The 24472-nt window shown below is 36.3% G+C and overlaps 1 protein-coding gene across 2 annotated transcripts in view; it reads right to left on the bottom strand.

Moving 5' to 3' along the window:
• Positions 1-23995, bottom strand: part of LOC134220742 (tyramine receptor 1) — a 171774-nt gene extending 147779 nt beyond the window's left edge. For both annotated transcript variants that reach the window (XM_062699842.1, XM_062699841.1), the window contains exon 1: positions 22977-23995. The gene's annotated coding sequence lies outside the window, so the exon portion shown is untranslated. The remainder of the gene's footprint in view (positions 1-22976) is intronic.
• Between the last annotated feature and the right edge of the window lie 477 nt (positions 23996-24472).

The following is a 24472-nucleotide window of genomic DNA, read 5'->3' as shown; positions in this document are numbered from 1 at the left end:
ATAAATGATTCCGGATTCTAAATGGACATAGCTTTACGTAAAGGATTTACATTCGTTCACAAAACAAAATTGAAATAAAAAATCAACGAAGCCTTAAGCCTCGTACTTGACTCGTAAGGCCATCTTCAGTGTCGAGTCAACTACTAGACACTGAAGACGGCTTTAATGATAATTTAACAATAATTTCTAGTGTTCTCCTCCGAAAATTTCCTTCGGTATTTTGCTCTGAAATTATTTCGGGAATATCGTGTAAAATTAGTTTGGGAATTCAGCAAAACTGTTTTCTTGTATTCTTTGAAAATACTTCAAATGCTAAAATTTTTTAAACAACTTTTTCAGGTTTTTTCTCAATAATGTCTTTAGAAGTACATCGAAAATTCATTTAAGCGTTTATACAAATAATCCTCCAGAGATTCTTGGAGAAATTTTGGAGGAAATTGCTGAAGGAATTTCCGATAGAATTCACGAGAGCCGGATGGGAGATGAGTATAGAGGAATTCCATGTGAATTTCGAAAGGAATTCAAAGAGAACTTCAGGAGAGTCCTCGGAGTAATTTGTAAAAAGTTCTTGTATCTGTGAAAGAAACTAATGGAATTCTCATGTGAGCTCCTATTGGAATAACCTGGCGGAGCTACTGAAAGATTTCTCAGAGAAAATTCTGGAGTAATAACTGATCAAACTTCCGGAAAAATCTCTGAACAAATTTCCGGAGAAATTCCTTAAAAATATTTCTTAGTGATTCGTGGAGGAACTTGCAGATAAATTCCTGGATAAACTCCTGGAGGAATTCCTGGTGAAACTTCCGAGGGAATTCCTGGAAGAAATACCGGAAGAATAACTGGATAAAATTCCGAAGGAATCTCTAGAGGAACTTTCGGAGAATTTCTTGGAGAAACTTTCGGAGAAATTTCTGTAGGAACTTCCCGAGGAATTCCTGGATGAACTTAAGAAGGTATTCCTGTAGGAACTTCCGAAGGAATTTTTGGAGATACTTCAGAATGAATTCCTAGAGAAACTTCCGACGGAATTCTTGGAGGAACTTTCGAAAGAATCCCTGGAGGATCTTCCAGAGGAATCCCTGGAGGAACTTACGGAGAAATTTTTGTAAGAACTTCCGGAGGAATTGCTAAAGGAACTTCCGGAGAAATTGCTGGCGAAACTCCGCAGGAACTCCTGAAGGAACTTCACATTTTGGAACTCACGTACTTATTGATTCGAAAACGTAGTGGAATTCAATGGAGAGTACTAAACTCGTCTTAGACGGTTGAACACATTGACGGTGGAATTGATTGTACATATTGCATTAGTATTCTACAAATCTGGCATTAACATTGAAAATTCTCAGCACTACGTCTAGAAAACTGGAAGAAATTATTCAATGTCCATTCCAAAAAGTATTAAAATGACATCAAATTTGGCATGGTTTCTTCTACACGAACTTATGAATTGAGTTGTGCAGTGTTCTCAAATTCTCAAGTGTCATAGGCAACGCAAATCATGGGTGAGTCAGTCCTTTTGTCCTTTCCACCTTTTGTCATAGATTCGTGGAAAAGACAAAACCTACTTTGTTGTTAAAACAGGTAGGTGGAAACTATTGTTGGAACTCGTGATAAAGTATGTTATTGTATTCATGTAAACCCTGGACCACTCATAACAAACGCAATCTTAGAACGGTCGACTGAAAAAAGGTTAAGTTCTTATGAAAACTCTACATCTAGTGATGCATCATTATATGCACTTTTTTGCATCGAAAAAGTGCATATAGTCGAGAAACTTAAAAGACACTTTGCTTCGGGGGCGTTATGGGACTTCTTCCCCTAAAAAAGTGGAACTAAAACCTTTATCCGGCGACCGTCCAACTTCAAATAATTAACCGTTCACCTATATAGAGGTTAACTATTTTGGACCTATCGTGGTGATGGCAGGCCTAGCATTAGTAAATTTGCCTTAGAACTTGTCTCACGATATGCGCCATACATGTTGAGTTTGAGTTTGATTTATCTACAAAGTTGTACACCGACGCATAGTGGCGGGCCCCCATACAAATGCCGGACAAAACCTAATATGTATCTCGAATCTTTCACCAAAGAGTAATTTTGGGACGCTAAATTCATTTTGAGGTTAGAATTGTTATCCAACATATACTATGCCACTCGAGTACTTCTGGAGGCGCAAGCCTTAGGGTTTGAAGCATTAACAGCGTTCTCATTCTAGCATTGAAGTAGTCAATTTCAAGCTTTGGAGCAACTATGAGCAAATCACCACACTAACCACCGGAAAAAAGACCTTAAATAGGTTTCAATACATGATACCAGATCGTTCCGAATCGTTCCCGAAAAAACTTTAGTCAAATTTTCTTTTTCCATACAAATTTGTTCGGGAGTTGCTTTACAGCATTAACTTCAACAAGCCACCAAAAATTAAATTTACAAGCTACAATCATAAAATTTTGGAATCAGTTCATTTGATATATGTGTTAAAATAAAAAAAAAGTTTCGCTAAACGAAGGAAAAAAAATTGAGGTTTTGTCCGGGCTGCCGCCATTGTGCGACGCTAACCAAATATGCTGAGTGGTTTGGTGAAGTGACACTAGTTCGCCCTGGTGCTTAAGTAATCATAATTGGGGGCCGTTAACAAATAACGCCCCCTCCCAAAGTGAGGGAGTCCGATCAAACGTTACGGTTTTCATACATATTTCAAAACATCCACAAAAAAGCCTTGCGAGGAGCAGAGAGTGGGTTTCAAAATAGCCAAATTTGGCGTTACGTAATTTATGAACCGCCCCTTGACGAAATTAAATAGAACGTATATTAGCGGATCAAGAACACTGCGTATAGGGAATCCTATGTGATTCAATTTGTCAATAATGATGTCATGTGGTACTAGCGTTTAATGCTACAGATATGTTCCGATTTTGTCACGCTCCTATTTCGTCAACAAAATTATTCCGTTTTTATCAACAACAAAAATCAATCATTTTTTCTATAGATTTAGATTTAAAAATAAAATAACTTGGGTCAGTTTTTGACCAAATGTTCTATTCACTAACTTCCCCTCATCGAAATAAAAGTGACACGATGCGGGTTTGTTTGCGCTTTATTACTTCACGATGAAGGATTAAATTGTTATCTGGCGTCCTGATATAACTGAAAAATCGATGAAATACTTTTTTGGACGTTCTAGGCCGTCCAAACTGTTCTGGAGTACATATCCTCGAAGGTATCAGGAATTTTGTCTACAAACAAAATGTCCTTAGCTAAGCAGAGCGTTAATTAATAAAGCTTCCAATGAATGATTCAATTGATTATGATTAAATCATTTAACTCTATGATTTAAGATTATGATTAATGATTTTTTCGTTTTTGACAATGATTGATGATTATGATTAACGATTAGAATATTTTTTTACAATGATTAACGATTATGATTTATGAATAAAACGTTTGAAGTACCTTGAGAATTGGGTTTACATGGTGCGCATATGCTGTTTCAAACCAGGTTGGGTACATACCGATGTTGAGAACATTGCAAAAAGCCTTGGTTGTCCGGTAGATACTTTGGGTTTAACTTCCATAAATAACGTCACGCTTTTAGTGGGAGAGGGTTTCTAAAAGTATGGCTACTCGTATCATTTTTTGGAAATTTCATACAGAAACCGGGACAATGAAAGGAGGAGGGATAAGAAACGGTTAATTTTTGCATGACATAATTTATGGACGTTCCCTTGATGCACTTTTTTCTTGCTAGGAACCTCAACCAATCATATACATTTCCAATGTATAATAACTTTGGTTTCTTGCACTACATCTTGCCTCCCACAAGCATGTACACGTTGCTTATGGACAGTTTCTTAGCATTTAAAAACGTTATAATCTGAAAATCTAATATTTTCCCAGCAGTACATAATTTTTACGAAAATTTTAGCTAAAAAATCGTCAAAGAAAACTGTTCCGATTTTGTCTACTGAAACTCACGGACTGTGTTGATAAAAACGGAACATATCTGTATTGCAAAAACAACATAGATGGAATCCAATTGCCGCTTCGCTGTTAGCACTCGAGATATCGTTGACACGTAGCACATCAAATTTGATGTTGCAGAGCGATTTTCCATAAAACCATGCCGACTCTAAGGATAATCGTGGTAGCAGCCCTGTACCAGCTTGTATGGAACAGCATCTCGAAAACCTTGCTTAAGCAGTAGAAAATGGATGCGTTGGTTATATAGTAGGTAACGTAATTTAGACTTTCAGGTTTATAGGTCAGTGTTATGAAAAGTGCTAAAAGAAGAGTGCCGACACTGCCGGTTTGGAATGCGCATTTGTATGGAACTGACAATTGATTTTCCAATTCCGACATTTGGTGGACTTCTTCTTAGGGGACTCTAGTGTTATGATGGACGCGGATTTTCAGGCAATTGGCAACACTCGGTCTTGGATACGGTGGTTGAATACTGCCGCAAGACGGTCGTTGGCGTAGATTGAGTTAGACTCAATCATTAGAAACTACAGGAGGAAGATTTTCTTTTCCGGGACCGTTATATACAGATGTTTTAGATTTTTCTGCTTGAATATGATCTAGGGAAAACTGTATGCATGGTAAACTGAATCTGGAGGATGGTAGTGTAGGGATTTCGATTTAATATTTGTCGTATTTATTGCTATCTTACGTGCTCACTGCCAAAATAAAAACAAAATAAATATGGTGGATGTTATGAACTCGAAGTGCAGTAATCCAATTTATCCAAATCAGTTCTGGTGTCGGACAAGAGATGCTCTGTTGAAACGCTTCTTTTTGCTAGTTTAAGTGGCGATATTACAATGTCTTTTTATAGCTGGAAGCTGAAACTGGGGGACATCCAAGAACGATGAAATATAGTATCTGAGAGAAAAGCACGTGGATACGGTGAGGGGGACGTGGGGAGGGTTATCTATATTTTCACCATGTTGATGGCTGACAGGGTACCCGTCTTTCCATAAATTGATATTCTCATAACTTTAACAAATGTTCAACCAATTTAGATAATTTTCGCCGTTTTGGAAACAAAAACTTTTTGTCAACTTTCAAGGTTTGCAGGATTTGTCCATGGTTATATATACTAGAAATTCTAAGGCAAAATCATCTACACGCGTAACCAAAGATCAATCAACCAGTTTCAAATATGCTAAATGCTTATTGTGGTCCTTAGAATAGAAGGTGTTTACAGTATATATTCTGGGTTATCTAAGAAACCCCTGGAGAATCGAACCCAGCCACCCTCAACATGGTCTTGCTTAGTAGCCGTGCGTCTTACCGCTAGGCTAACGAGGGCCCCTTGCTCTTTGTGGTACTTAACAAAAAATACGTTCACTGTTTATGTTTCGGGTTATTTAAGAAATCACTGGAGTTAGGCCTTATGGTCTACATGCGTAGCCAGAAGTCTATCGACTCGTTTCAAAAGAGAAGCATGCTATTTGTAATCCTTAGAATAGAATGTGATCATTACACCTTTGGTTAAGCGTATAGACCTTAGGACTTCACTCCAGAAATTTCTTGGATCGCATAGAACATATGGAGTGATCACATTCTATTCTGACGACCACAAAGATCATGTACCAGTCGATAGACCTATGGTTACGCGGGTAGACTATAAGGCTTTACTTCAGGGATTTCTTGGACGACTAAGGCCTTACTAAAGGGATTTTTTGATTACCCAGAACATAGACTATGTGCACTATTCTATTCTGTATATATTCTAAGGACCGCATACAGAATGTTATTCTTCTGCTTATTGTTATTAAAACCCCAACTGTCGCCTCGCAGCTTAGTGTTCTCATTCAGCACTTCCACAGTTATTAACTGCGAGGTTTCTAAGCCAAGTTACCATTTTTGCATTCGTATATTATGTAGCAATATTTAGTAGAGAACCCGGAAGGGGTCGCAAGCTTCGTAGAAGGCTGCGTACACGATGGATTTTTGCAGTTGAAGAGGACCTGAGGGCGCTCAATGTTCAGGGCGACTGGAAGCGATTGGCCCAGGATCGAGTCCAGTGGAGAAGGATACTCCATTCGGCGTAGGTTCATCGAAGAGCTGTAGCCCATTAAGTATTATGTAGCATACACACGATGATACTTTTATACTCAAGGACGTCGAAAAAATTTCCAACCCGAAAATTTTCTAGACCGGATCGGGAATCGAACCCAGCCACCCTCAGCATAGTCTTGCTTTGTAGCCGCGCAGGGCCCAAACAAAGCATATAGAATATTTGAATCTGATTGAACCTGATTACGCGTGTAGACTCTTAGGCCTTACTTCAAGGATTTCTTGAATAACCATAGATAAAAGCAAAAACCTTGACAGTGGATAAAAAGTATATCAGTTTCTGTTTCCAAAATGGAGGCATTCCACGGGGGCATGTCAGTCGATCCTGAGCGACCATTTCGAAAATATTTGAAACTCTGCACAGTTTTTCAATTTCATCTAAATCGTCATTTTTCGATATCAAATCTTCATATTGAGTCACGACTAACTTTTCAAAAGGGTGTATGTGAAAATGGTTCAAAAATATTTAAAAAGCTGCACAGCAAAAACGGAATGTTCGATTGTTATGATTTTTTCAGCAAAGTTAGACAACTAAATGGTGATTCTTAAGAAAATGTGCACAGTAAAAAAATTTTTTTTGCCTTTAAAAATATCATTTTTGTCACAAAAACTCAAATATCTCAAAACCCTATCTTTTTTCGAACGTAATTTTTTTAGGGAAAACGGTCCATTATATTAGCTATCTACCATAAAAATTTGGTGATGGTAAACTAATAAACAAAAAAGTTATGACATTTCAAACATTTCACAATTTTCACATTTAGTAAAAAAAAATTTTTTTCTGTGTAAGTTATTTCGAGAATTGCAGTTTGATGCAGATTTTAGTGTTAAGGGACGTGATTTAAACAAGTTGTTTTCATGATATTTTGATTTAATTATTCATAGCATCCATAAGAAACTTAGACACGATCCAGTGTTGTGATCAAAAGTATTGATAGTGTCATAATTTTCATTGCACGTGACTGGCGAAAAATTCTTTTAATAGTGTTGAAACCTGTTGATAATAACGTTGATAGAAACATATCAGAAATGTTATTTTTAAGACAAAAGCTGCAAAATCAAAGATTTATATACACGTGTACGTCTATTTATGATCGGGAGGAAACGGGTATCTTCAACAACAACAAATGCATGATAGGTACCTACCATGACACTGCTCACGAAAAGCAAAAAATTACTACTACTAAGGTTGTTAAAGATCTTATAGTAATTTTTTCTTCAGTCAAGCAAATGACACCAAACTAGTCAGTAAAAACTTAAAAGTGATTTTGTTTATTGAAATATTACGAACAACATGAGTAGCCGCTTTCTCAACTGTTGTAGGCCGTTTGATGGAAAAAAGTGTTCAAAAGAGTTACGAAATCTCACCGAAAGCACCATAGATAAACTGAAAGCGACTGGTTATGCTCCAATGTCCACATTGAATACAAATTTTCGCATCTGCACGTCCTGCCGTCTAAACGTCGACAAAAGAGCAATCTGTATATCATCGGTTGAGCAGAGCGCAGGAAGTTCGAAAACGACAGCAACTGAGGAATTGCCAGATGTATCGACAACAACTGAGGAATTACCAGAAGTATTAAGTGCTGAGAGCCTTGCCACCGTACCATCAGCGAAATCTGTTTCAACAAATCAATCGGAAGATGAGTGTATCCAAAAGGTCAACATCGAACGCTTTAACGAGGGCATAGCTGGGATAAAAGTGACTCCGATTAAATGGAGTAAGATGGACTACGTTTATTACCCGGAGAAAAATACCGTGAAATAAACGAAGCTGTACGAAGAAACCTCTTCAAATTAGGACCTGATGATGTGGAAAATACAGACTACGATGAGGTAATTATAAATATGAAGGAAAGGTTCTCGAATGCAGCCACGACAAGGAAAGAAAAATTATTGATTTTGTCGATGCTGCCAAGTTCGTGGTCTATTCAGGATGCCATTGATGAGTTCAAAACCAATAGAAATACAGTAAAAGAGGCAAAACAATTGAAGAATAACTGTCTTTCAACCAAAAATACTAGGTCTAGTACTGCATTAACAGATGAGACAAAAGAAATAGTAGTTCAATATTTTGAAGATAATGAAGTAAGTCGAGCTATGCCTAGTCAAAAGATTATGTATCAGTAAAAAGATGGAAAGCGTCAAGCAATCCAAAAACGATTAATGATGACGACTTTGAAAGAAGCGTACACACGCTTCAAGGAAATTCACGATAATATTAAAATAGGTTTTCCTCATTTGCAAGCCTTCGGCCAAGGCAATGTAAGCTTCTTTCCAATTCAGGAACACATAATGTGTGTGTGCACAACCCTTATTTTACATAGTTTGAAAAGAATCAATTTAACAAAGGATATTAAAATGTTAACTGGTAGTCTTTTGTGTGAAAATACAACATCAAATTGCTATCTACGATCTTGTTCGGATTGTCCAGATTCTTCATCATTGGAAAATACTTTATTCGCTGAGTTTGAAGAAAAATATATTGATCAGTTATCATTTGAGCAATGGGTGACCACGGATAGGTGTGACATAGAAACTATTGTAAAACCTGTAGATGAGTTTGTGTCATATTTTTGCTTGAAATTAGAAAGTTTAATCCCTCACGATTTCATTTAAACAGAACAATCCAGCTTTTTAAAAAATACGAAAAATACATTACAAAATGATGAATTTTTAGTCATTTGTGATTTTTCTGAAAATTACAGCTTTGTATTGCAAGATGAAGTGCAGTCCCATCACTGGAACGTACAACAAGCTACAATTCATCCATTCGTTATTTATTTTAATGGAAGTACGCAAATTGAACACTTAAGTTTTATTATAATTTCCGAAGATTTAAGACACGATTCAGTATCCGTAAACTTGTTCATTGAAAAATGATTAACTTTTACGCGTTGATAAGCATAAAGAAGTCAAAAGATATATTTCATGTCTGATGGAGCAGCGTCGCAGTACAAAAATCGTAAGAATTTTTCGAGCCTATGTCAATTTAAATCAATGTACGGAATTGATGCAGAATGGCATTTTTTGCTACATCACATGGCAAAGGTCCTTGTGATGCTATTGGAGGAACAATAAAGCGCATGGCCACAAGAGCAAGTTTAGCCAAAGAACGTGAGCATCCAATTAAAACTGCGAAAGAACTTTTGATTGGGCAAATCGTAGAAAAGAAAAAGATTTAACCAAATTATCATTTTGTTTTACTACTACTGAAGAGTACGAAATAAAGGCTTCAGAGCTCAGCGAGCAATTTAATAACGCGAAAACGATCCAAGGAACCCAAAAATTTCACTGTTTCATTCCATTGTCGGAAAATAAAATTAAAGCAAAACTATACTCAAACTGTGCTGATAATAATTCAAAAGTGTTCGATATTTTAAAAAATTTGAATAAAAATAAATAAAAATAAGTATTAATAAACTGTTTTCATGATATCATAACCCATACCAAAATTCAAACCCAAAACTCTTAGAGTTTCTATAACAACATTGTGTAACTGCCACATTTAATTTAATACTTAGGATAATATTAATTCATTTTATTTATTTATACATATAATATTTATACATATAATATACATAATATCGATGAATACATAAATATGGAATATCATACAAACAACTTGTTTAACTCACGCAAGGCCCTTAACAATAAAATCAGCATCAAACTGCGATTCTTGAAAAAAAACACGGAAATTTTTTTGTTTACTATATGTGAAAATTGTGAAATGTTTGAAATGTCATAACTTTTTGTTTATTAGTTTACCATCACCAAATTTTTATGGTAGATAGCTAATATAATGGACCGTTTTCCTAAAAAAAATACGTTCGAAAAAGATAGGGTTTTGAGATATTTGAGTTTTTGTCACAAAATGATATTTTAAAGGCAAAAAAATTTTTTTTTTACTGTGCACATTTTCTTAAGAATCACCATTTAGTTGTCTAACTTTGCTGAAAAAATCATAACAATCGAACATTCCGTTTTTGCTGTGCAGCTTTTTAAATATTTTTGAACCATTTTCACATACACCCTTTTGAAAAGTTAGTCGTGACTCAATATGAAGATTTGATATCGAAAAATAACGATTTAGATGAAATTGAAAAACTGTGCAAAGTTTCAACTCAATAGAAAATCATGAATTAAAAATTTTCTTAAATTTTGATGCTGTTGCTTGGAATCGCTCAATGGCCAAAATTATCTTAATCCGTTGAAAATTGTTGGAGTTATGAAAATATCAATTAATGGAAACACGAGTACCTTGTCGGCCATCCTCTTCTTCTTCTTCTTCAATGGCTTTGCATTCAAACGGGAACTTGGTATGCTTTTCAACTTAGTATTCTATTAGCATTTCTTCAGTAATTAGCCCTCTAATGCCCGCCATTGCATGAGTATGTATCTTGTGCGGCAAGTACAATGGATACACTATGCTCAGGGTTTCGAGAAAGTTTCCAACCCGAAAACATCCTAGACTGGATCGAAAATCGATCTCGCCATCTCCAGATTGGCAATCCTACTCCTTTCTCGTAATGCTACTGGAGACCCATACATGTTTGTTTTTTTGTTGACCGTTATGGTTGACAAAATATAAATGGTTATCAACATGCGATCCTTGGCAGGAATTGAATGAAATATTCATAAAAAATGCCATATGCTATCAAACTTACTCCCTGCGCTTCTCTGGCATTTTTTTTCGCAAGTATGTGACAGATAAAAATAAAAACCAAAAAGTATGACAGAACACGGCATATAATAAACGATTATAAAATAAGTATGACGGAATTTTGTTCGTGGACACTAATTTCGGTTGTAAATTTTGTGGTTTCTCCGAATAACAACAACAATCGATAATCGATGAGTAACAAGTAATTATTTTAGACCTTCTCCCTTCTCCCTGTTTTTACTGAAATTATGGGAAAAACACGGCTAAACAAAGAAAGTCTAAGATGATTTCGCGATTTAAATAAAAAAAACAATTTCTGGTTATTCGAGAAGTGAACAAAGCGAGTGATTTCTTCAGAAATGAAATTACAAACAATTTTTAATTAACTCTCAGAGCTCGGCTTGTCCATTATAACGCATTTCAATTACACACCAGAATACTATCGTCAATCTTCTGCCTCAGTGTTTTTCGTTTATGTATTTTTGCTGCGAGTTTTCGGCGAAAATCAATCAACTATTGGTTTTGTATTCATCACCCGAGCTGTAAACACTTTTCTATGCCATCCCGGCCACCTCCGTCAGCAATTTCAATTACGGGACCATTACACCGGTTATCCAACGGCACCACCATCAACGGGCACACAAATTGACTAACGAACCAAAAATTGTTGCCAATTCGGTTGGCTGTGAAATGAAATGGTCAGCGGATGGACGCCGAGTAACGCCGGCCGTGGCCAGTTTCGATCAATGGTCCGTAAAATTCACGAATGTTTCCTTCCGAGAAATTTATTACCCTTGCCCTAACGTAGGTCGTTTTCTTTCTATTCACCTTTCTCACACCTAAGAAAGCGAAAGCGGATCCCGTGGAAAATCGACTGCCGCTCGGAAAACTGATTATATTATTGGGTTACGAAAGGAAATGCACCTCGTGACTCCGTCCAAAAAGTTTTTGCAAAACGTTTCTTCGATGATTGTAATGTTACACTCAATCAACGTTTATCAGATTTTCTTGCAATTCAGCAATTCTGTAGAACTAGTTTTGGCTAATCACTGTGCAATTTATTAATTAGCTTTGATTGGCATCAATCGGTGGCAATTTTATGAAAAAGCTTATAAAAAGCTTGTTTTATTTAAACATCACCGGTGAATGAAGCGAACGTGGAGAAATGAACGCTGAAGAATTCTGCACCCATGAATTGTTAGATCAGCATGAGGAAAGCTGCCCAGCCAACAAATTGATTCACATAATCAACTATCTGTTCTGTTAAGTGCACTCTTACACGATACAATTTGAATGAATAAAATGCATAGATTCCCAGGTAACCAGTAAGCATTAAATAAAGCATTTAAGTGGCATTATATGGCAAAACATTAAATGCCATAAAGCCCTATAGTCGCCTTTAATGCTATTTTAATGCAGGTTTTGGCCCAATATATGGCTTCTTAAGTGCTTTATCCTACTTTATCGATAAAGTAGAACTTTTGCTGAGTAGCATTTATACAGCATCCGAAATGCTGAATAAATGCTTAAATTAAAAAACAAGAAAAAAAACCAGAACAATCCACCTAGCGGTGATGGTGCCTTTCTCGTGGTGTATTATAAAACAAGAAATCACATAAGAGTAACAAGAAAAGCACATAAGAAAGGTCAAAATTGCACTTTAGGGAGATAGATTCAGTTATTTCCATCAATTCACATTTATTTAAAAATGCATTGTAGCAGTTCATGAAAAAAAAAAGATTTTTTTTCGGTTCGAAAGTTTTTTGGGGAATGGGGACAAAACAATTTTTTTTTTAATAGCGAAAAATTAGGAAGGATTCCGCGTCGAATGCGTCTGTTGCAAGCAAATCGGTTGAGGTTAAGTACAAAAAAGAGTGTCTCACATTTTTTAAACACACACACACACAGACATCACCTCAGTTCGTCGAGCTGAGTCGATTGGTATATAACACTATGGGTCTCCGAGCCTTTTATCAAAAGTTCGGTTTTTCGTTTTTTTCAACGGCATTTTTTTTCTAATACTATTTGTACAAAGTTTTTTTCTTATTATATCGTTATTGTATTTTCATATTCAACCGGAACACAATTTTTTACTCTCCTCGAGCGGGATTCGAACTCGCGCTCTTGCCACCCGACGCTGTAGTTGTCATCGCCCTTACCAGCTGGCCCATAAGAGAGAGATGGTAGTGGGTAGGGATCCTATATTAAGAGATGTGCGAATACTTTTCCAGACGATTTAGCAACGCTGTTACTATCGTAAACAAACGCTGCCAGCACTTGCCGTGGCGCAAAAAGTTGGAGCTCGAACATGACTTGGCGCATAATGACATTTTCAGATTTCGTTATCTAACGTCCAACAATGCATTATCACTAAAATAAAAGTGCAATACTAATGAACAAAGTACCATGCATAAACTAGACTTTGACTTGCCAATGTAAAACAAATTGTTTATTCGACAAAACTTTTTATAAAATCTGTTTCATTACAACCGCAATACCTTTCAATCCGTAACAATAACAATGTTCATTTGGCTCAGATTCTGACAGCTCTCAATGCTCGATTGGCTCAAGATGGCCGCTTTCGCATATCTCTGGATATAGGATCCCTAGTAGTGGGAATACTTTTGATACTTTTGCCAAATATAAACATTACGCCCCTTCAGGAAGATTGAAACTTAATCTAAAAATGCAATCATCACAAACGTCATACCCTGGTGCAATGAAACAGTTACAGTAGTGCCGCTTTAAAGCATCCATCGAACATAGTGCAATAGAATAATCAAATGTAGATAAACTATGTAGTTAGTGATAGGGTTAAATTAACGACGAAATTAAGTACTCCTGTCAGTGGCCGGAATGGAAAAAAGGATTGTGCACGTACCAATTTCTATTCTCAACTGTAGGTTCATTGGACAAATAGTCCCCGCTATATGGTTCCATATTGGAAAGTTTTGCGTATATGATTCCATATTGGAAAACGTTCGAGGTATGAACATTTAACACTACGCAACATATTTTCCTATTAATTGATAAATTTTAACTTAGTTCTGGATCTTAAAATTATTCTTTATGGGGGTTTCCAAGCTATTCCATGGAATAATGGCAACGTTTTATGAAACAATCAGGTGCCTGTAGCATAATCGAAATTATTCTAATAATATAAGTAGAGTAGCTTGAAACTTGTATTTTTCCGTTGCATAATGAATCTACAAGTGCGAATTTACAAGTCTAATATTACAAGTAAACCGCACTAATAATATTAGCGGAATTTACAAGAAACTGTTGCAAAAAATAAATAAAAGTGGAAATTATGAGCATTGGCTTGTAGTTTCTTTTACAAGTATGAATGGTGCTGTAATATAATTTACAAGAAGCTTTTATTTTATTATTTCAGCTGTGCAAAGCAAATATGCATATGTTTTATTGTTTTTTATCGACTTAACTAAGAAAGAAACTATTACCGTGCAGGACCGAAATCCATCCACCTCATGAGATATCAATAAATCTAAGGGGGTTTAAGGTAATTAATGTAGAAATAATTAATCTTATCCTGTTCAGATACTTGGCAGTAAGCTTTTAGGGCATAGAATTGGAAAGAAGGCTTTGAAATTAAAACAACAAAAATCAAAAACAAATCTCCACCCACCAAACGCGCAGTTTGTGCTGCCATTTTGTTTTCCGGTAGAGCATAATTGCACCAAAAGTGACTGTCTTTTAATTGCTAATTGCGAATCATTACATAGGATAAGTGGAATAGAAATCGAAGGGATCGCTTCTCAAGGTGCGCATCGAACTATTTACAGTGGTAGTTTAGTCAATCAGACTGTTTCAATTTAAATATTTATTTTAAAATTAGCTGAACGGATTTTTAACCTTTGATTCGAAATCCGTCCACGGTGGACGGATTTCGAGTCAGGAGTAGTTTTTTTTATTTCTTTATTAAAGAGGCTTGCAGCCCAAGGCTGAAAGTCAGGAGTAGTTGATTCTATTCATAATTTTATAATTTTTTTTCCGTAGTTTTTAATGAGTAAATGTGAAACACTTCAAAAGTAGAAACCTTCATGCTTCTGTGTCAATGACAAACGTTTTATATACATTCGTTTCCTATTTTCTAATGACTTTTTTATATACTAAGAGTAAAATCAGCAGTGATTCAAATCGTTCGGGGCTGTCCGTTTGAATATGAATCTGAATCATGCACTTTCCCAGCAGTGGCTCAAGATTCATTTTTTATAACAGTCGAGATTCAAAAGCTTAAAACTGTTATACCGCTCAGTTCTATTTTCTGCAGATTTGAACCACGAATAAATCACGAGATTCAAATATTTTTCAATTGTTTTGGTGCATGAATGCGTCGTTTTATGTACGGATAAATCCACTTTGCATTTACCGCGCCTTCCTCAGCAGCAACATAATCATTTCATGTAATGGAAAAACAATCAAACATGAATAGAACACTGCTAGGGAAGCCTGTGAGTTTGTTCTATTTTGGCTCATATTCAAACTAGAATAGTATTCGAAAATTTGCAACCAAACTGAATCACTACTGATTCCACTCTAAGGTGCTTAAGTGTACGGATTTCGATGCCGCACGGTATTCAAAGTGCAAAGAATTATTAAATTTTTCAAATGTCTCTGGAGAATGCAGAAATACTTTAAGTGCTGACATGAAGTATTCAAATGGTGGGGGCGCTAACTGGAGAACTGCTCCCGGATTTCATATCATGGCTCCGACGTTCATCTTATCAAAAACATACTAATGAAAAGGAGCTTGATTTGCTTATTATTTTTGTGATTTTTTTCAGCAGTGAGTGAGATGAATATATGTTCAGTGAGATGGAGATCGGAACATTTCCCCTACTCAAATGTGGGCTGTTTTCGCTTAAAACCGTACTTTCTAACACTATGTAGTTTACCTTAATCCACGTAAAAACATATTACCCATAGCAGGGTTTAGTAACTTTAGTTTACCTAAAGTTGACTTTATTCAACTCAAAATTGAGAATATATTGATTTACTCAAATGTGGGTTGTTGTACTGAACAATCTCGGGTGGGGCCATGCATCTTGCCCTGACCATGGGCCCTCATGAAAGCAACCAAATCCAAGCAGTTTTACTAGGCTGCCAAAACTGGTCCTGCTTGTTTTAGATTCAATCAATAGATTCTTGCTCTCTTGATAATTTAAACACGGTGAATCCAAATTAGATCTCGAACTCCATCGTCGGTGTCACCAGAGGCAACTGAAATTCAGGAACGGAAGTGGCGCTGGGCCGGACACTCTTTATATTTCAGCCCAGTAGAACATCGCAGCAGGGGCAACCCAGAGACTCATAACGGCGTATCCTCTACAAAGAAATAAATAAAAAAATGACTGAAATCTAATCTGACAATAGGGCCAGATATGCAGTCGCGACGGCTCACAACCCGAGCAAAGGCAGATAACTGAAAAGGTATCAAACTGATGATACGCTGATTACATAATACTGATAATACGATAATCCTTATTATCATTTTGATATTTAGTTATCTATCATGTGATATCTGAATAATAACAAATTTTATTATCAATGAAGATTTGCTTTTTCCTTTTCCATATTTTATGGTGAATGGTCATCTCAATATGTGAGAAAAATGGAAAAACAAGGCAACCTATCAACCTAAATACATCAAATATGAAGAGTCAATATGAATATAAATATGAATATAAAAGTTGACAATCAGACAAACAAACAGGCAGCCAAAGGCTTCCCCTACCAGTCTGTGGTGATGGTTTGCGTGGAAGTGCTATCAGATTGGACAAATCGACGTTTGAATCTATGTTTACAAAATCACATACGTCCTTTTGAATAAGTACCCGAGAAATGTCAAAAAAGAAAAAGTAGAATCACGAAAAAATTTCCACAGTGAGATATGGGATGCAATATTTTAAAAAACTTTAAACATTTTAAAATTATATGTATTTGAAAATAATTTTGAGCCACGGGTTAGACTTTTGCCCTAGCAGCACAATTCAGACCGATTTGGTTGCAGCAACTCAAATGTGACTAAATTCGGTTACATATGGGTCACAGAAACATGTGTTCAACATGTGTGTTGCTCGGGTGATTATCTACATTGTACATGTATTTATTTGATTGTTCATGATAATAAATGTTTTTCTCGAATTGATCCCGGAATTCCGGAAAAGGTACTATTTTTGATGTTTGTTAAATTTCTAATCTCGTGCAAAAAACAATTTTTCAAAAAAAATCAGCTTGTATTTTTTTAAATTATTTTAAATTCCGTTGGCTATACCTTGCCGTGGTAAGTTTTAGTGATTCAACTTCTCTCTTCAACTTTTCTGATGACAGCATTCATCCGATTCTCCTAGCCCAGTGTTTATAGGATGTTAGTATTGTTTAATAAATTTAATAACCTAGTTAATGTAGTTGGGTCTTCCTCACAGCTCAACTCTGGAAATGGCAAACAATCGAAGTAAAACTCTACCAATTAAAAATAAAAACTGCGAATGTTTCCCTTACTAGATTTACCATACAGATGAGGATTAAGATTAAGCGGTCATCCAGCTTTCTATTATCACCATAATACGCTAGGAGAAATCTCGGGTACTTATTCAAAAGGACATATGTGATTTTGTAAACAAATATTCAAACGTCGATTTGTCCAATCTGATAGCACTCTGTGTGAACTGTGAACTGCATTTATCCTAATTGTTTGCCGATGATCTATTTTGAATTATATTCGGTTATCATTTTTGTTACGTTAACTTGTTATTTTACTGGATAATAAATCTTGTTAAGAAAGTTATTTTGAGCTTTTTAGTGGAATGTCTTCACTTGTCATAAGACGAGTTTATACAATCCCATTGAATTACACCACTTAATTGTATCTTGACAGATACGTATTTTGACCTCAACAGTAAGGCCGTCTTCAGTGTCTCGTACAAGTCGAGTCAAGTACGAGACACTGAAGACAGCTTGTTGAGGTCAGAAACGTATCTGTCAAGATACAATTGAGTGGTGGAATTCAATGGGATTGTACAAACTCGTCTTATGACAAGTAATAAATTTTGTTATTAATAAATTATTCTACTTTGTTTTGTCCGGCCGACTGTTATTAACATAAAATTGTCATGATATCATGATTTGAGTAGAATCAAACCTCCATGAGTCGATATTGAAGGGACCATCGACTCATGGAAATATCGAGATGAGAAATAGCAAATCTTTGGAAAGCTGTTTGAAGGAACCATCACAGTAACCCAGAAAGTATTTTTTATTATGGGATAATTTTCTTCCATGAGTCGATACCGTTGTTATAATTCCAGCCGATGCCAACATTTTTTTCATTGCGTAACGAAGTCCGCAAAAAAGATTCAACTATTTTGGTCGATAAAACAGTGATGGCTGATAACTTAATTAGTTATTAATATCAGGTTTTGTTATAATTGTAATTATTTACTAAAAATATTTTTTTTATTCTTTATTAAGGTGTTTTTACGAATAATATAAAATAGCATCCCAACAACAAAATTTCTAATGATGGCAAAATTTGTTCAATAAAAATGTATGGAATATAGAAAAAAGAACAATTTTTTCAACCATAACAAATTTTGTTATTGTTGTTATCTATAACAAAATTGTCGCTGTCGTCGCTGTCCGGAATATCTTTTGCTGGCGAGGATATGGTGGTAAACTTACGATTTGACAGTTCGATACGCAACATGTTTCGGACAGCAGAACAAAGGGAACCGAAGCGACAATCTTTATCTTGTAACCAATATATCATTTTTTATAATAGCTTATTTTGATGTTTTCTTTCTTTGCAAATATTTTGTTATATGGGGGGGGGTCTCGTAGTGTAGTTGGCTACACGTTCGCCTTACAAGCGGATGATCATGGGTTCGATTCCCAGCCCCTCCACCAAACAACCCTTGTCAGTCGCCGGATCCGCAGCCCATATGGTGGCGTTTTGGGGTACGCGCCTTACCGTCACGGCTAACAGTGGCGGGCCCTTATACAAATGCCGGACAAAACCTAATATGATGCTCGAATTTTTCTTTAAAGAGTAATTTTGGGACGCTAAATTCATTTTTAGGTTAGAATTGTTATCCAACATATACTATGCTACTCTAGTACTTCTGGAGGCTGATCTGATGAGGTCTGAAGCAATAACAGCGTCCTCATTCAAATATTGCAGTATGTAGTCAATTTCCAGCTTTGGAGCAGCTAGGAACAAATCACCACACTAACCACCGGAAAGTAGACCAAAATTAGGTTTCAATACATGATACCAAATCGTTCCGAGTCGAAAGAAACTTTAGTCAAATTTTCATTTTCCATACAAATTCGTTCGGGAGATGCTTTACCGCATTAACTTCAACAAGCCACCAAAAATTAAAATTACAAGCTACAATCATAAAATTTTGGAATCAGTTCATCTTCTTATATATAAAAATGAAATGGTCTGTGTTCGTATCCGCATAACTCGAAAACGGCTGGATGGGTTTTTTTCATTTCTTCAGCAGAAACATTCGTTATAGTTTCCGACGGGTTTATATGATATTTCCTAATGCGAAAATTACGAGTAAAGTTGAGCAAATCGTGAAAAACTAAAATTGTGATTTCTATGCGAACTTTGCATGGGCTGTTCAGAACGCGTATTTTCGCCTACTATGCAGGACAACGTCTGCCGGGTCGACTATATGTGTGACATTAAAAAAAAATACGAGTTTCGCGAAACGAACGAAAATTTTTTTGAGGTTTTGTCTAGGTTTCCGCCATTGTGCGGCTGCCTGATGACGACTGACTTTTTCTCGGAGGCATTCTTCCAACGTTTCCCAGATAAATGGCAACCGAACAATGAAACGATCATAGGAAACACGACATGAACAAAATGGACTCACGATGAGGTGGACAACGACAACAATAATGAATAATTGAAATCTAAAATTAGATTCTGTGTGTATTTTGTACAGCAGAATACAACAGTAGATCTTGGCACAGTAGCGGTTAAGAAACAGAGTGCCTACCAAATAAAGAAAGAAATAAAAAAAAGTTTTGTTATAGGTTGGCTATTACAAATAATGGCAACATGAGTTATTAATAAGCTTATTGCTCGAGCAATGTCTGTTATTGTTTTCGTTATTTCTACAACTACGCTAAACAATCTAATATCGGATTTTGCAATTCAATTAGTCATATATCAATGGTACAATTTGTTATTCTTTTAGTACTTTCTTCTACTCGGGTGGACACTAAGGTCTGCTATAATTTTTACATAATGTCAACAGTTAATATCATTTTTGTCATTTCACAACCCAAAATCCGTTACCATATTTAAATCATTTCGTTTAGATATTTCGCAAGGATTGTGAATATGAACATAATTCTAATTCAAGTTTTGTTCAGAATATTATGAGAATATAAACGTTGTAACAAAGCGCCGTAATCATGCCCTATACTTGTTCTGTCGTTGTTTTGTGAAAATCTCGTTCGTTGCCCTCTCCGTCTTGTCACGTACACTGCCGGGAACTGGAAGGTGGGGTCCAGACTGGTCGCTAACGGGCATCCCAAGCTGCCGAAAATTATGCCGTAGCACAACGGTTAACATTTTCCATACTTTGCGCGCTCATGGCTCACCAGGATATTATGTTGCTTCCAATATCAACACACTCATTTGTCTATGGTAAATTGTAAGCACTAGGATCAATAACTAACTTTCCCAACAGTTTGAGGAAAATGGGAGAGATTCTAAATTAACAAAATTAGAAGTTCTTCACGTTTTACTAAGTATGCATCTAAATTTCCCATCTCGGAGTGAGGGTAAACTAGAACCGCTCTCGCCTCTTCCACAGACGAGGCGCGTGGTTTCAAATTTTCACCATTTGGAGTTTAGGCAAAATTATTCGGAAAGTTAAAAAAATCTACATTGCGAACAGCAATCGTTTATTCGGCGTGGAGGCATTCACTCGTCTACCCCATCATGAGGCTGGCTTTCCAACACGAAAATCCTAAAGAGCTGGGGTCCGCACATAATAGCTTGGCTGACGACTTTACATTGAGTGCCCGAATCTAAACATACAATCTTCTAATACTTGGTCTGCAGATGATAAACTTTAAATGAGTTGCCTATTTACAAGAGAAGTTCAATTGTGAATTCATGAAATCTTCGTGCTATTGTACATCTTGTTTTTGATTTATATTATGATAAAATCCGTAGCAATTTTTTTCTTTCTTCAAAACCTTCAAATTTCCATTTGATGTATTTCTTTTTTTTTAACTTGCCCAAATCGTACCTCAATTTGTTATTCATATAATATTTTACATTGATTCGAGTATAATTATTTTAAATATTCAATTTAATAAAGAAATCAGTTGAAGCTTTGTCTTTTCGGGACTCACACAAACGTGTTAACGATCGTATTAAGTATATCAAGGATTTTTTTCAGAAGCATAGAAAAGCAAAGACACTGACCGGTGCAACTGTTGAACGTTTAAATACTTTTGTTGTATTCCATTGCATTTCTCATTCCTTTTTATTATGTGACATTTACTGTAAAACCAGCTTTATTATTGGGTCGTATTAATAAAAAGTAGTAAGTTCGAGTTTACTACATTTTGAGTAGTAAACGTCATTTGTGGAACATGTTCGTATGAATAACAAAGGCTTCACTATACTACACATTTCGAACATACTACAAACAACTAATTTGGTATGAATAAAAGAAGAGTTCACTACTAATTTCTTGTAGTCTGCTCTAGACGTTACTACTCATGTGCTAGATGCAAGTTATTCATCAGAATCGAAACGATATGCCTTTGTTTTTGAAAACATGAGTGTAGTTAAAGGAAAATAAATAAAACAGACACCCCATTTGTCGATTAGCTGCGAAAATGATTAAATCATCATCGTCATCATGTGGTCTATTTTGTTTTGATGTTTTTGCTTGTAGTGAATTGTAGTAAACTGTAGTAAATGATAAACTTCGAATGTAGCATGTGCCATATGTTCGAAAAGTTTTTCATTCATATCAAACTTATAGTTTACTCTGTAGACTTTACTTTTGAGTAGATACTAAGGACTGTATTGAAACTAAGTTATCTGCATTATTTTTTTCGAATAAAAACGGATGAATTTTGAAAGTTTACTAAAATTTATCTAGCAAATATGGTAAATTCTGCTTGTTAAGTTTTAGGAAAAAATATGATACTGCATGACTATTGCACTATTCCAACATTTATTCAAGCCTTGTTTTCCTGGTCACAAATCGACATAAAATTGCTTTGTTTTAAAACATAATTACTTTCTGGTCCAAGTTCCGGTCACTTGATTTTGATTTGCTCCCTTTTTCCGACTTGTTGACCATTAGTTTTTACCTTTGGGGGTGGATAGTGAAACGCTTGATCAAATTATCCATCTCGATGCCCTTCTTACGGAGCTATGTGTCCAAAACTCGAATTTCAATATCTCTTTCAATTTGCAATACATCGAAAACAACAAATTTTCAACAAACAAAGGTGGATAACTTATTTTCGAACAGTCCTTACAATAGTTTTACTACGACCCATATCTCGTTCAAATGAAACTGGATGTAACAGATGTGCATCAAACAGAGAACGTAGTGCGAATGGTGGCTTGACGAACAAATTGTATTTTATGCAGTAAAAGAGCTTGATAGATAATTCTGTAGTACTTTGCGCTTCAGTAGAGAAACGATAGTGCTCTTTAGTTGCACATTCAAGAGGTTAAATCTGTCTTCAGGGAAAAAAAATATATCTCTAATGGGCCACACCAGCTTTGCTCACTTTTATATAATCGTGTACGAGAAAGCCGAAAAGGATTTACAAGAAAAACTTAAACTTATATGTCACGGGGGAAATATTTTTTGATTGGACCGGATTGTTTAATTGTTGGTAATTACTCTCGTTCATCGATTGTTGTGAAACTTGACATTTAGTTGGTTTGATTAATAAAGAACAAAATAATTCATGAGCAGGTGCATATTGCCGCAGAGTTGGGTATTTATAAATACTAAGAAATGTTTTATTCGCTGTACGTGGTTTGATTTTTTTTATCCACGAGAAGTTAAATCGAACTCAGCTATATCCATCAGTCTTTTTCTCTGTGCGCGCTGTGCCAAACACGTTGAATTATAAAAAACGTACCAGAACCATAAAAACCGCAATTATTTATATACTTTCCACAGTTGAAACATTAACACTAACTCACCGTGAACGATCGACGTAATTTTGGAGATCGCAGAGGAGCAGCACCCAGCGTCCATATCGCAGTTAGATGTGACGCGCGGTCTGCTCGATAGTGACGACTTCACCACAGCCCTCACCGGCTCGTTCCCAGGACCAAAACACGATAATTGCGTTATTTACACCGAAAGCACATTCACTGTTGCATGTTGTTGACGTTGTAGAAACGTGTTTTCGTGTTATTCCTGGCACTGATGTTTTGGTTTGTTAAAACAACATTTGCCGGATATTTTATATTCCGTTCTTGTGTAATTATTTGCGAACTCGAGCATAAATCAACCATATGCCGTTTTGAAACAGTCGAATATAACTGGTTGGTTCTTCATTATTTCATCCAATGTTGCGATAATGGAAAATTATGCACTCTTTTAATTTGATTTACTGGTATTTTTTTCACTCCATAGCAAATATTTACCACTGCTTAAGCACCGGTAATTTTTCCATTATCCTCGACATAATTCTCCACCAGGTGCGGATTTTCATCGTTATCATCGCTCCCGTTCAATTTTCTCAAACCACACACCAGAAAAAAAAATCAGCATCCTCCTCACGGTGATGGCGGCGCACTCGTGTTTCTCGGCCAGACACCGTCCGTCTTCGTCAACATCGCCCTAGTAAATTGTTCCCCTTTTCTCAGAAATCACAACTCTTGCCCATGACGATGGTGAAATGCTTTGAAGGAATATATTGAGGCGTGGGAAAATCACTGCTATCTTGCGCACTTTGCGCCACTTGAGTTAACCTTCGCATTTCCACGTAAACATTTCGCTTTTTCCTGTTTTGGTCTAACGCCAGAACAGCCGCACACGCTTGATATTGTTATATAGTCATATAGAGGAAACAAATCGAATCACACAACTAGCGGATGGTAAAATCCCATTTTCCGCACCTCGTGTACATCTGGAGATAATCTCAAACGGCTGATCCCAGAAGAGAAGTTAGACAGATGTGAGTTTCTTCGGTTTGAAGCAGGAGACTCCGGTATTTTCGATGCTCTCACAACAACATTCCGACGTTGACTGACTACGCTGGTTTGTCCATCTGACTACGACGTGCATTTCGGTTGGCACCTCGATAGCATCCACATCGCAGACCGGATCGGATGGTATGGCAGTCGTCAAGAAAGAGCAATCAGCCAACGATAACATGCGCGCGAAACGGGAGCAACGAGTGAGTGCCCAATGTTTACTATAATCACAGCAGGCGCCGCCGTATCGGATGGGAAACTGTGCGACTCCTGTGAGAGTGAGTGAAAATTGTGTAAAAAGAGTTTTCCTCGTGTTTGAAAAGCCGCTTGGCGGGGAAAACGGGTGGCCGGTATCAAGTTTATGAATGAAATGAACTCGTGGGTGGTTATCAGGTGAGCTGGGTAGCACAATCTTATTGGTTCATGCTAACCTGCTCACCTTTTATAATAATTATTATAATCATTATGATAGGAGGTTCTTATTGCGTAGTAGA

Source organism: Armigeres subalbatus, chromosome 3, assembly GCF_024139115.2.
Source record: "Armigeres subalbatus isolate Guangzhou_Male chromosome 3, GZ_Asu_2, whole genome shotgun sequence".
In the NCBI taxonomy this organism is placed as follows: domain Eukaryota; kingdom Metazoa; phylum Arthropoda; class Insecta; order Diptera; family Culicidae; genus Armigeres; species Armigeres subalbatus.
This window is presented reverse-complemented; position numbering and strand designations above follow the sequence as displayed.